The 13,682-nt window shown below is 48.5% G+C and overlaps 1 protein-coding gene across 1 annotated transcript in view; it reads right to left on the reverse strand.

The window, feature by feature from the left end:
* The window catches only part of LOC138867556 (paired box protein Pax-6-like), a gene marked incomplete at its 3' end in the record, with an annotated part of 117,188 nt that overhangs the window by 36,176 nt on the left and 67,330 nt on the right, over positions 1-13,682 (reverse strand).

Here is a 13,682-nt window from a genome sequence, read left to right on the forward strand (position 1 = left end):
GAACTAGAATATTCCAAAACATAAAGGTAAGGCCGGGAAACTTTCAGAGGCAAAAGCGAGGACGTGTCTCAACTATCTTTGGTAAAGAGAGAGAGAGAGGGAGGGAGGGAGGGAGAGAGAGAGGGAGAGAGAGAGGGAGAGGGAGAGAGGGAGGGAGGGAGAGAGGGGGAGAGAGGGAGGGAGAGGGAGGGAGAGAGAGAGGGAGGGAGGGAGGGAAAAAGGAGAGAGATAGGAGGGAGGGAGGGAGAGAGAGAGAGATGGAGAGGGAGAGGGAGGGAGAGAGGGAGGGAGGGAGGGAGGGAAGGAGGGAGAGAGAGAGGGAGGGAGGGAGGGAAGGAGGGAGAGAGAGGGAAGGAGGGACAGAAAGAGAGGGAGGGAGGGAGAAAGAGAGAGAAAGAGAGAGAGGGAGGGGGAGGGAGGGAGGGAGAGGGAGAGAGAGAGGGAGAGAGAGAGAGAGAGAGAGAGAGAGAGAGAGAGAGAGAGAGAGAGAGAGAGAGAGAGAGAGAGAAAGAGAAAGAGAGAGAGAGAGAGAGGGAGAGAGAGAGAGAGAGAGAGAGTGAGAGAGAGAAATGTTCAGATTCGCTCCACTTGACTGAAACACCCCAGGGAAAAATCGGTGTTATATGTATCAAAAGGCTCTCTCCTTTTCTCTCTCCTTCCCCCCTTCCCCTCTCCCCCCACCCTCCTTTATTCCCTCTCCCTTTCCTCTTCCCTCCCCTCCCCTCCTCTTCCCCCTCTTACCCTCTCCCCACCATCCCCCCTCCCCTCTTACCCTCTCCCCTCCTACCCTCTCCCTACCCTCTCCCTCCCTCTTACCCTCTCCCCACCATCCCCCCCTCCTCCCCTCCCCTCCTACCCCCTCCTCCCCTCCTTCTCCCCCTCCTCCTTCCCGCCCCTTCAGTAGCACCGCCCAAGGAGCCAAGCGGTCAGCCTTTTGTGCCGCCCGTGTCCCCTGCCCGAGTGTCAACACAGCGAGAATAGCCTGGAGGTCTGATCGCTGCTCTCACACGCACACGCTCACTTACACCTACACACGCACACGCACGCGTCCGTTTTGGGTGTTCGCGTACATGGAGGTATGTGCGTTTTGGGTGTTGGTGTACATGGAGGTATGTGCGTTTGGGTGTTGGTGTACATGTAGGTATGTGCGTTTGGGTGTTGGTGTACATGTAGGTATGTACGTTTGGGTGTTGGCGTACATATAGGTATGTACGTTTGGATGTACGTATACTTAGACATAAGTATATGTACGAATACTTATATACAAGTACGGTTGGAAGTACGTACACTTACCCATTCGTGCACTTAGGAGTATGTACAAATAACTGAAGTTGTGTAAACTTGCAAGTACACATACACACACACACACACACACACACACACACACACACACACACACACACACACACAAACACACACACGACACAAACACACACACACACACACACACAAACAGACACACGCACGCGACATAGATAGATAAACAATAACATGTAGATATATATACACATAGATAATGGATAGACAAATAGATAGAGAGATAAATAGACAGACAGATAGATAAATTGTCAGATAAATAGACAGATGGATAGACAGATAGATAGAGAAATGAATAGATAGATAAATGCAGTAGATAGATAAACAAGGAGATGACAGATAGATAAATAGATATATGAATAAATAGAAAGAGCAAAAAATAGATTGATCGATTGATAAATAAATAGATATATAAATGAAAAGAAAGAGGAAAAATAAATATATTAATCGATAGATAGATAAACAGATAGGAAGATAGATAAATCAAGAAACAGATAGATAAATAGATAGATACATAAATGCATAAATAAACAGGGTAGACGAATAAGGAGAGAGAGAGAGACGCGAGAAGAACCACATGGGAAGTCTTCCTCCTTCCCCTCTCCCCTACTTTCCCTCCCCTCATACCGCTCACTCGCCTCCCCCTCCCCTCTCCCCCCTCCACCATCCCCTCATGCCACCCTCTCCCCTCCCCCTACTTTCCCTCCCCTCATACCACACTCTCCCCTTCCCTCATACCACCCTCCCCCTCCCCACCCCCACATGCCTCCCTCTCCACTCCCTTAAACCTCCCTCCTCCCCCTCTCCCCACCCCCACATACCTCCCTCTCCCACCCCCTCCCATCGTCTCCCTTCCCCTTAAACCGCCCTCACCCCCCCTCATACCGCCCTCTCCTCCTTCTCCCTCCCCCCCCCGCGGTTGAAAGGCCGTCGCGCCGCCCATTGTCACGTCTCCCTAAGTTATGACTCAATCAGCGCAACATCTGAGCCATGGGCGGCCGGCGGGTGGGTGGGCGGCGGTCGCAGCGGGGGCGGTGGCCGAGCTCAGGTAGGTGGGCGTGTGAGAACACCTGTTCGGAAGGGAGGGAAGAAGGGAGGGAGAATGGAGAGAGACGCGGGCGTGGCATGGGCGTGGGCGGGTAGAGGGCATGGTGGAGGAGGGAAAGAGGAAAGAAGGGGAAGGGGAAGAGGAGGGAAGGGAGGGGAGAGAGGGGTAGTGGAAGGGAGGAGGAGGAGGGAAAAGGGAGGAGGAGAGAGATAGGCGGGAAAGGGGAGGAGGGAAGAAGAAGGAAGAGAAAAGCAGAAAAAGAGAAAGTAGAGAGGATGAGAAGGAAGGCAGGAGTTGAAAGGAGTGGAAAGGAGTGGGGAAAGGAGAGGGAGGAGTGGGGAGAGAGGGCCACCCAGCGCAGGAATTAGCCCCCCGCCGGGATGTGTCGCCATTGTGTGGTAATGTGCGGTCCTCCTGTGGCGGCGCCGTTCGGTCTGCGCGCCTCCCTCGCTCGGTCTCTCGGCTCGGTCTCGCTTCAGGCAGATATATATATATATATGTGTGTGTGTGTGTGTGTGTGTGTGTGTTTGTGTGTGTGTGTGTGTGTGTGTGTGTGTGTGTGTGTGTGTGTGTGTGTGTGTGTGTGTGTGTGTGTGTGTGTGTGTGTGTTTGTGTGTGTGTGTGTGTGTGTGTATCAGCGTCGACTCATAAAAGGCCGATTTCACTCCGGAATCGAAGGCGAGCAAACAATCCCGCGTCGCACACTCATCGCCGCCCCCCCGCCCCCTCGCCGCCCACCCTACTCCTTCGGGCGTGAATAAAACAGGTCATTGCAGTTCGGCCCAAATAATTGCACGTCCTGCCAAAAAGGTTGCAAAGCATCGCAGAAAACTCAATATCCCCAAAACCGGACTTTAAAAAAATGTTGACCCGTTGCGGACCTCGGCGCCATTTCCGGCTTATCTTGTCGCGTTGCTCAGAATATTAACAACGGCCGTGTTTTTTTTTTTTTTATTGCGAGCGAATAATGGGGGAAGGCTAGCGGGGCTGACAACACGCGCGCGCACACATACGCACACTCTCACACGTTCATACGCACAGACACACACACACACACACACACAAAGGCACACTCTAACACATTCATACACACAGACACACATAGAGTTGCACAGACACGCACACATATACAAACTCTCACACATTCAGACACACAGACACACACAGAGGCATACAGGCACACAAACGCATACATATGTATGTGTTTTAGGTATGTATATGCGTATATTCTCTCTCTCTCTATCAGTTTCTCTCTCCCTATCTCTCTTTCTCCCCCCCCTCTCTCTCTATTTCTTCCTCCCTCCCCCCCTCTCTCTCTCCCTCCCTGTCTCCCTCCCTCCACCCACCCACCCACCCACGCATCCCTTCCTCCATCCCTCCCTCCACCCAACCCCCCCAAACCCCCTCTCAATCAGCTGATCTGCCACCTTACGCATTCATTCATAATCCTGCGCAACATCCAGACGCTTCTGTCAGTCACTCACTCACCCACCCACCGCCGCCGCCGCCTCCTTCCCTCCACCCCCCCACCCCCCCTCAATCAGCTGATCTGCCACCCTACGCCTTCATTCATAATCCTGCGCAACATCCAGACGCTTCTGTCAGTCACTCACCCACCCACCCATCCCTCCTTCCCTCCTTCCCTCCACCCCCCCCTCTATCAGCTGATCTGCCACCCTACGCATTCATTCATGATCCTGCGCAACATCCAGACGCTTCTGTCAGTCACTCACTCACCCACCCACCGTCGCCGCCGCCGTCGCCGCCTCCTTCCGCGTCCCTCAATCAGCTGATCTGCCACCCTACGCATTCATTCATAATCCTGCGCAACATCCAGACGCTTCTGTCAGTCAGTCACTCACCCACCGCCGCCGCCGTCGCCTCCTTCCCTCCACCCACCCCCCCCCATCAATCAGCTGATCTGCCACCTCACGCATTCATTCATAATCCTGCGCAACATCCAGACGCTTCTGTCAGTCACTCACCCACCCACCGCCGTCACCGCCGTCACCGCCTCCTTCCGCGTCCCGCCACGACCTTGCGCCAGCCTAAGTCAAACCCTACAACGCGTTACAATTTATTTTGGAACCAATTCTTTAATCCAATTGTCTTTTGAGGTGAAGGTAAGCCCCCCGCTGCTGCTGCTGCTGCCGGAGAATGGCTTAATGAATTGATAGATAGCCCAGGGAAGTGGCGTGCGTCGTGGGATCCGTGATGGGGAGAGGGATAGATGGACGAGGAGAGGAATTGATAGATGGATCGTCGGTCAATTTTGCTCTCTTAGGGTCTGGGGCGTCGAGGGAACCAACGAATTATTATATTGATGTTTGTCTACATTTTTAAGTCTTCAGCTAAATCTAGTTATGGATTTTGAGTGTCCATATGAATATATATACATACGTACATATTGACACACACACGCACACACATAAATACATACATACATACATATATATATATATATATATATATATATATATATATATATATATATATATATATATATATATATGTGTGTGTGTGTGTGTGTGTGTGTGTGTGTGTGTGTGTGTGTGTGTGTGTGTGTGTGTATGCATGTATATGTATGCATGTATATGTCAATATATTCATTATATATATATATATATATATATATATATATATATATATATATATATATATATATATATATATATGTATATATACATACATACATACATACATATATATATATATATATATATATATATATATATATATATATATATACACACGTGTGTGTGTATGTGACTGATAGATAAACAATAAAAATATATGCAAATAGACAAACACATACTGTATAAATGTGTACCCACAACCCCCGCCCATCTCCCCCACCCAAAACACACACATCCAAACATATAAACAACGCCCCCCACCCCCACCCCCATCCCCCCCACACCCGCGTACCAGCCCATTACGCCCCAAATGACCCAATAAACGGACCTCGATCCTCGTCTCGAACAATGGGCGTCGAGATGGGCGGCCGAGACCCCGGATGTGGCGTCTCAGGGGCCTGTTTGCGGTCATCCGGGGGCGGAGGGGGTGGAGGGGGGCGGAGGGGGTGGAGGGGGCTGGGGGGACGGGGGGATAGGGGTGCACAGGAAGGAGGGGGAGAGGAAGAGGGGGAATGATAGATAGGGAGGAAGGAAGGAGAGAGAGAGATGGGGAGAGAAGGAGGAAGGGAAAGAGAGAGAGAGAGATGGAGAGAGAGAGAGAGAGAGAGAAATGGAGAGAAAGATGGAGAAAGAGAGAGAGATAAGAGAGTACAGACTGATAGATAGATATATAATTAGAGAGAATAGGAGCGAAATATATACAGATATAGATAGACAGAGATGGAGAGGGAGAGACAGAGAGATAGAGAAAGAAAAAAAGAAAGAAAGAGAATCAAACAACAAAGAAAAAGAAAGAAAAAAAAAGATAACGAGAGAACAGCTCCGAAAATACCTCTAACGAGAATACGAAACAGGAAATAGAGAAAAAAGGCCAATAAAGAGGAGATGACGAGGGAGGAATTGGCGCCCACAGACACGTATGGTTTCCCGATGATCATTAACTTGACTTGTAATTAGCGGTATGACGGAGACCTCGTTATAAGTCGCGGAATTATGGGTGGAATTCGCGGCGTCAATACACACGTTGGCGCCTCCTGTGTGTGTGGGTTTTGTTTAGTGTCCTGTAAGTGTGTGTGTGTTAGAAGCGTACATGCTCGGATAGGTGTGTGTATATGTGTGTGAATACGCACATACACACATAAATACACACACGTATAAATACACACACACACCGTGTATCTATCTATTTATCTATCAATATGTATATTCACACACACACACACACACACACACGCACACACACACACACACACACACACACACACACACACGCACACACACACACACACACACACACACACACACACACACACACACACACACACACACACATATATATATATATATATATATATATATATATATATATATAAACGTAAATTTGTCCTTGTCAAAGCTTCGCAACCCCCCACCCCCCCTCCGTCCCTCCCTCCCTCTCCGCAAGGCATCAATACCACCCCTTCCCCCTCCCCCTCCTCCCCTCCCCTCCCCCCTGGCGACAGAGGGGGGGTGTGGTTCCCGCCTGTTTAGCGGTAATTGACCCGTCAAGAGGCGGCGGAGGGAGGTCGCCATGGGAACTTTGGCGCGCGAGGGGAAAGGGGAGAGGGAGAGAGAGGGGAAGAGGAGGAGATGGAGGGGAAAGAGACTGGGGAAAAAAATGGATGAGGGTGATGGGGAGGGAAGGGAGAAAGGGGTGTGAAAGAGAGAGGGAGTGAGAGGGAGAGAGAGAGAGAGAGAGAGAGAGAGAGAGAGAGAGAGAGAGAGAGAGAGAGAGAGAGAGAGAGAGAGAGAGAGAGAGAGAGAGAGAGAGAGAGAGAGAGAGAGAGAGAGAGACAAAGAGAGAGAGAGACTTAGAGAAAGAGACGAAGAAATGGATGGAAAAGGAAGAAGAAGAGGAGATGTAAGAGAAGAGAAAGAGGGAGGAAGAGACAAGAAAAGATATAGAAGGAGAGAGAAGGAGGAAAAGACAAATATGGGAAGAGACAAACAGGACTATAGAAAGAGACAAGAAAAGAAAAAGCCTAATGAAAGATTTTACAAAAAAAACATCATAAAACCACTTCAATCCACTTCCAAAATCAATCATAATTAAAAAACACAAAACCGCTTTATCTGAAATCATCATTTCCACTATCTTTTCTTCTCCCTCTTTCTACGCCTTTTATCTTATCTCTCCTCCCCCCCTCTTTCTCTTTCTCACAAGGTTATCATGTGCTTGGCATCGTGTTTTAATTGCATCCAAATGTTTGCTTTCTCGTGAGGTCATTTGCTTCCGGGAATTACAGGAAACAAAAAGAAGTATAATTTAATTTATTTGTGTGGATTCTCAGAGTCTGTGGATGTCGCATTCGTCTTTTTTTCTGTTGTAACTACGGCGTGGTGTCTGTGGTGGTCTGGGATTCCTCTGTGGGAAACGTTTGGTGGGTCACGGGCAACGTTTGTTCTGTGGGGAAACGTTTGGTGGATTATGGGCAACGTTTGTTCTGTTGGGAAACGTTTGGTGGGTCATGGGCAACGTTTGTTCTGTGGGGAAACGTTTGGTGGGTAACATGCAACGTTTGTTCTGTGGGGAAACGTTTGGTGGATTATGGGCAACGTTTGTTCTGTTGGGGAAACGTTTGGTAGATTATGGGCAACGTTTGTTCTGTTGGGAAACGTTTGGTGGATTATGGGCAACGTTTGTTCTTTGAGAAACGTTTGGTAGATTATGGGCAACGTTTGTTCTGTTGGGAAACGTTTGATGGATCATGGGCAACGTTTTTTCTGTTGGGAAACGTTTGGTGGATCATGGGCAACGTTTGTTCTTTAAGAAACGTTTGGTAGATTATGGGCAACGTTTGTTCTGTTGGCAAACGTTTAGTGGATCATAACTTTTTTTATTCAACGAGACGCGTTTGGTGGTTTATAGGCAACGTTTATTCGGTGAGAAATGTTTACGTAGCTTATATACAACGTTTGCTCTGTGGGAAACGTTTGATGGCTCATAAGCAATTATGACTATTACGCATTTTAATATGTGTGCGCGCGGACACACACACACACCCACGGAACCATACACACATCCCCCCCTCCCCCCCCTTCTCTCTCTCTCTCTCAAACTCACACGCGCTCAATCTCTCTCTCTCTCTCACTCACGCATACTCACACACACATACACACGCACACATATGCACACATAGATCATCCGGCAAATAAACAGTCGCGGGGCCATTCCATCCGCCAACCATCGCCAACAACACCCCCGTATAATTAACAATTACCATAAAAATCAGGGCAAATATTAGGGTGGGTCGCTTAATGGTCATCGGAGAGGGTGAGGGAGAGGGAGGGTGGGTGAGAGGGGAAGGAAGGGAGGGTGGGTGGGTGGAAAGGAGGGAAGGAGGGAGGGAGGGAGGGAGAGGGAGGGAGGGAGGGTGAGGGAGAGGGTGGGAAGGAGGGAGAGGGAAGGAAGGGAGGGTGGGTGGGTGGGAAGGAGGGAGGGAGGGAGGGGGTGGGAAGGAGGGAGGGAAAGGGAGGGAGGGAAGGGAGGAAGGGAGGGTGGGAAGGATAGATTCACTGGAAACTTAGAAATCCCTGAATCATAGTAAAGAGAGAGGGGTAGGGAGTAGGGGGAAGGAAGGGGGGAGAAGGGGATAAGGAGAGAGGAGGGGAGGGGGGGGGGTAGAGATAACCTCCGTCTAATTTGTTTATATATATCAAATCCCGCTTCTTTATGGATATGATGATCCTTAATAGCTAGTGTATCATTATTTCCCATCCTGAAATGGCTCCATCTAAAAGATTGTCGTTTTGTGCTGTATATCGGTGGCTATTTACGTGATGGGGGGAGGGGGAGGGGGAGTTCATTACCCCCAACCCCCTCCTCCCTCCCTCTGCCTCACACTCATCCTAAACTTTATTATTCTATTTCCATTTCTGCACGGGGATTACCTAATCCCTCCCCAAACCTTAAGATTAAGTAGATATAAAGCTTTTTACCTCCGCAAGAGGAAAGAGAAAGAGAAAAATCAAGTTCGAAAATGCGAAGGAACCGAATCCAATATGGCGTCACATCTCTGACCGTTTGTCTTCAAAAGCGCGGGAAAAAAATCTTTACTAACTCTCTACTGCTCTTTCCGTTGCCCCAGGCATGTTTTTGGGGGTGCTTTATCGTCGCGCTGAGAGGGGGCGAGTGTCTAGGGTCCTATAAAATGATGTTAATGAAGTGTGTCATCATTTATTGTTGCTGTAATTGATAGGCCACACTGGGAGTTGCCACGTCGGATTAAAACGGCGGGTTATTTTGAGATCTTGAATAACCTTCGTCATCGATGCGCGTTGGGCAGGATTCGAAAAAAAGTAAAGTAATAATTTGATACGCAGATTGATGAACGCAAAATGATCGTAATTTATAAAGAATTACAAAGACACACCCCAAAAAAGACGAACCTTGACAACAAAGTCGAAACGAAATGCGCATCCGATGGAAACACAAGTCGCAAATAGAGCCATCAGAGATATCTCTCCCCTCCCTCTCCCCTCCCTTCCCTTCCCTTCCTCTTGCCACTATTAAAACCCCCCTCTCCCTTCACTCCTTCACCCCCCCACACCCCTCAACCTCCCCTCTCCCTCTCCCCTCTCTTTCGTGGGACCGAAGCCAGGGAGAGGTTCTTGTATATAGGCCTACGTGATATTTTCAAAATTCAGGTTTTGTGTTTCTGTTTTTATATGAAAAATGAAAGAGGATGGATGTAGGGTGTTGGGGGCGCGGGGGGGGGGGATTTAATTGTAGTTTATCAACAATTGAAATTTGTGATATTTGTTGGTTACTAGTATGTGTTAGTTGATCTGTTTGTATTTCTATTACTAATGATACTGCATCGCAATCTCTTCCTCCTCCGTCTCCTCCTTCTTTTATTTCTCTTTCTTCTTCCTCCTCCTCCCCCTCCTCCTCTTCTTCTTCCTCCTCCTCCCCCTCTCCCTCCCCCTATCCCTCCTTCTCCTCCTCTTCCTCTTCCTCCTCCTCCTCCTCCTCCTCCTCCTCCTCCTCCTCCTCCTCCTCTTCCTCCTCCTCCTCCTCCTCTTCCTCCCCCAAACGATGATAAGGGCGGCGAGTAGCTTAACAATCCGTGTGTCCCAGAGGAGGAGTCTGTGGTAGGAGGGGGAGGAGGAGGAGGGGGAGGAGAAGGAGGAGGAGGAGGAGGTGGTGGAGGAGGAGGAGAAGGAAAAGGAGGAGGAGGAGAAGGAAAAGGAGGAGGAGGAGAAGAAAAAGATAGAGGAGGAGGAGGGGGTGGAGGAGTCTTTGGTAACAGGGGAGGACGAGGAGAAGGAGGAGGAGGAGGTGGGGAGGAGGAGAAGAAGAAGAAGAAGAAGAAGAAGAAGAAGAAGAAGAAGAAGAAGAAGAAGAAGAAGAAGAAGGAGGGGTAAGAGGAGGAGGAAAAAGAAGAAGAGGAGAAAGAGGAGGAAGAGGGGAGAGAGAGAGAGAGAAAGGAGGAAGAAAGTAAGAAAGAAAGAATAAAAGAAAAATAAAAAATAGAAGAGAAACAAAAACAGAGAGGAGGCGCAGAGAAGAAATTAAGGGGAAGAGGACGAAAACGGAAGAGAAAAAAAACGAAAGAAAAGAGAAGAGAGGTAAAGAGAAAGAAAGATAACGAAAGAGAAAGACAACTAGAAAGACCGAAAGAGAAAACAAGAAGAAAAAGCCCAAAAAACGAACGAAGGAGCAAGACAGAGAAGAAAAAGCCCCCCAAAAACGAAGGAGAAAGAAAAAACATAAAAAAGCCCAAAAAATCGAACGAAGGAGAAAGAAAAAAAAGAGAAGAGAAAAAGAATCCCGAAAGAGGAAGAGAGACACACAGAGAGCAAGAGGAGGACCAGGAGGAACAGGAGGAACAGGAGATCGCCCCCTTTTCCCTTGTCCCTTTGTCCAGTCCCTTGTACTCGCGTCCCTGACTGGGTGTCGCGGCACAAGGAAGGGACGGCGGGTGATGATGCACTGCTCAGGGGATTGTGTCGGGTCCCTGGCCATTGTGTGCGAGTGTGGGGTGGGGGAGGGTAGTGGGTGTGGGGTGGTGGGTGTTTGGGGGGTGTGGGGAGGGAGGGGGGGAAGGGTGTTTGGGGTGTGGGGAGGGAGGGGGAAGGGGTGTGGTGGGTGTCGGGGAAGGGTGGTGGGTGTGGTGGGTGTCGGGGAAGGGTGGTGGGTGTGGGGTGGGTGTAGAGCATGTGTAAGTGTGTCGGGTGAGTGGGGGTGGTATGTTGGGGAGGGGAAAGGGAGGAGGAGAAGAGTAAGAGAAAGAGATAGAGAGAGAAAATGAAGGAAAGAAAGAAAGAAAACGAAGGAAGCAAAAAAAGAAAAAAAAAAAAAAAAAAGACTCAAAAGTCAAAATAGAGCAGAAAGACCCAAAGAGAACGAAAGAAAGAGAGCGAGGGAGAGAGAGAGAGAGAGAGAGAGAGAGAGAGAGAGAGAGAGAGAGAGAGAGAGAGAGAGAGAGGGAGAGAGAGAGAGCGAGAGAGAGAGCGAGCGAGAGAGAAAGAGAGAGCGAGAAAGAAAGAGAGAGCGAGCGAGAGAGCGAAAGAGAACGAAAGAAAGAGAGCGAACGAGCGAGAGAAAGAGAGAAAGAGAGAGCGAGAGAGAGAGCGAGAGCGAGAGAGTGAGAGAGAGAGAGAGCGAGAGAGAGCGAAAGAGAACGAAAGAAAGAAAGAGAGCGAGCGAGAGAAAGAGAGAAAGAGAGAGCGAGAGAGAGAGCGAGAGCGAGAGAGAGAGAGAGAGAGAGAGCGAACGAGCGAGAGACAGCGAGAGCGAGAGAGAGAAAGAGAGAGCGAGAGAGCGAACGAGCGAGAGAGAGGGAGCGAGAGACAGCGAGAGCGAGAGAGAGAGAGAGAGAGAGCGAACGAGCGAGAGACAGCGAGAGCGAGAGAGAGAAAGAGAACGAAAGAAAGCGAGCGAGCGAGAGAGCGAGAGAGAAAACGAAAGAAAGAGAGCGAGCGAGAGAGAGAAAGAGAACGAAAGAAAGAGAGCGAGAGCGAGAGAGCGAGAGAGAAAACGAAAGAAAGAAAGCGAGCGAGAGAGAGAGAAAGAGAGAGAGAGCGAACGAAAGAAAGAGAGCGAGAGCGAACGAGCGAGAAAGAAAGAGAGAGCGAGCGAGAGCGAGCGAACGAGCGAGAGACAGCGAGAGCGAGAGAGAGAGAAAGAGAGAGCGAGAGAGCGAGAGAGCGAAGAACCAGATTGCTCAGTGGCACGGAACGCATAAATCTTAGAAGCCATACGCTCCTTGAATACTCTGCTAAAATTAATGACAAGCCCATCCAAAAGAGAAATAGAGACGTATAAAAAGGAGACGAGAGAAAGGGAGATGAAAGGGACATGAAAACCATCAAGAGAAAATGAGATCGGGGCTCAAAACATGCGAGGAGATGGGATTAGTCTTAAGGAAAAGAAAATGGAAATGAAAGATTGACTTCCAGGAGAATGTATGAAGTGATGATGTAAAGGCAAATTATACAATACACACACACACACACACACGCACACACACACACACACACACACACACACACACACACACACACACACACACACACACACACACACACACACACACACACACACACACACACACACACGGCCACATATGTATACAGAGAGAGATAGAATAGATAGATGGATTCAATAGATATATATATATATATATATATATATATATATATATATATATATATATATATATATATATATACATATATATATATATTATATATATATATATATATATATATATATATATATATAGAGAGAGAGAGAGAGAGAGAGAGAGAAAGAAAGAGAGAGAGAGAGAGAGAGAGAGAGAGAGAGAGAGAGAGAGAGAGAGAGAGAGAGAGAGAGAGACAGAGACAGACAGACAGATGAATTCAAAAACCATCCTCTCTTTCTTCAGCTCGAATCATGGACGCGCGTATATACGTGTGTGTGCGTGCGTACATGTGTGCGTGTGTGCGGCCGAGTGAGTGATGACGGGGCGCGGCCTCTGTGTTGGTTTGTGTCGGTCTGACCTGCCCTCTCGTGTCGGCCATTGTATCAACCTCGCTAAATCCGGCTCTTTCCAACAAATGGCTCTAAAACTTCTTCTCTCTCTCTCTCTCTTTCTCTCTTTCTCTCTCTTCTTTTTTTCTCCTTTCTTTCTTCTCTCCTCTTTCTTTCTCTCTCTTTCTCTCTCTCTTTCTTACTCTCTCGCTCTCTGTCTTTATCTCTCTATTTCTTTCTTTCTCTCTCTCACTTTCTTTCTCTCTCTATCTATCCATCTCTCTGTCTCTCTCTCTCTTTCTCTCTGTCTGTCTCTTTCTCTCCCTCTCTCTTTCTCTCCTCATTCCCTCCCTTCCCTCCCTCCCTCCCTCCCTCCTTTCCCTCCCTTCCCTCCTTCCCTCCTTTCCCTCCCTTCCCTCCCTCCTTTCCCTCCGTTCCCTCGCTTCCCTCCCCGCCTCATTCCCTCCGGCGACTTTATTTACGATGCCGCTTAGGGTTGGGGTGTGGGGGGGGGAGGGTGAGGGGGGTAAGGGGGAGGAGGTGTATTAGTTGTAGAAATAGTTGTCGTTGGGAATGATGGTATGTTTTTTTTTCTTTTTCTTTTTTTTTCTTTTTTTTCTCTCTTTTTTATTTATTATTTATTGTTATTTTTCTCTCTCTTTTTTATGTATTATTTGTTGTT

Source organism: Penaeus vannamei, chromosome 30 (assembly GCF_042767895.1).
Source record: "Penaeus vannamei isolate JL-2024 chromosome 30, ASM4276789v1, whole genome shotgun sequence".
In the NCBI taxonomy this organism is placed as follows: Eukaryota; Metazoa; Arthropoda; class Malacostraca; order Decapoda; family Penaeidae; genus Penaeus; species Penaeus vannamei.